Source organism: Diospyros lotus, chromosome 6 (assembly GCF_014633365.1).
Source record: "Diospyros lotus cultivar Yz01 chromosome 6, ASM1463336v1, whole genome shotgun sequence".
NCBI classification, from domain to species: Eukaryota; Viridiplantae; Streptophyta; class Magnoliopsida; order Ericales; family Ebenaceae; genus Diospyros; species Diospyros lotus.
The window spans coordinates 19,810,814-19,811,493 of NC_068343.1; positions in this window are offsets into that span (position 1 = coordinate 19,810,814).

A 680-nucleotide genomic window follows, 5' to 3' on the forward strand; every position below is an offset into this window, starting at 1 on the left:
CAGCTTCACATCCTCTGGTTTCACCTTTTTGCAAAGGCACTTCTTTTTGTCTAAGAAAGTTTTTCAACATTTTTGTTATTTATTTATTTATATTTTATTTTAAAAACATTTTAAAACTAAAATAAATTTTACACCATTTTTGAAATTTAATAAAAAGTATCAATTTCCTACTTATTTAAAATAAACACACACACACACTTATCTCCCATACTATTAATCAATCATTAAAATTGAACATTTTACTCTTATTTAATCATTTTTCTTTCTCTTTTTATTTATTGTTTCTCTCTAGATATATACATTCTAAAAATAAGTTCCTTAAACTTATAAATTTTATCTTCCTCTCTCATTTTATTTATCTCTTTCAAAGAGACATACATCTTAAAAATAGTTTCTTAAACTTATATTTTATGGCAAATCTCAATTCTCTATTGGGAATAACCCCAAAACTTTGGGCTCATTGGCCAAATTTTTTGAGTTCCTTGAAGGAGCCCAAACTCAGGCAATGGTGGTGATTGACCATGCACCAGCCACACTTGTAATTTTTTAGTATTATTATTAACTTTTTGTATTTATAATAGAGACAATTTCTCTATTTTTTTATTTTTATTTATAGTGGAAAAAGAAAATTAATGATATTTTAGAAATTTATAAAAAATTAATAATTATTTATTAATATT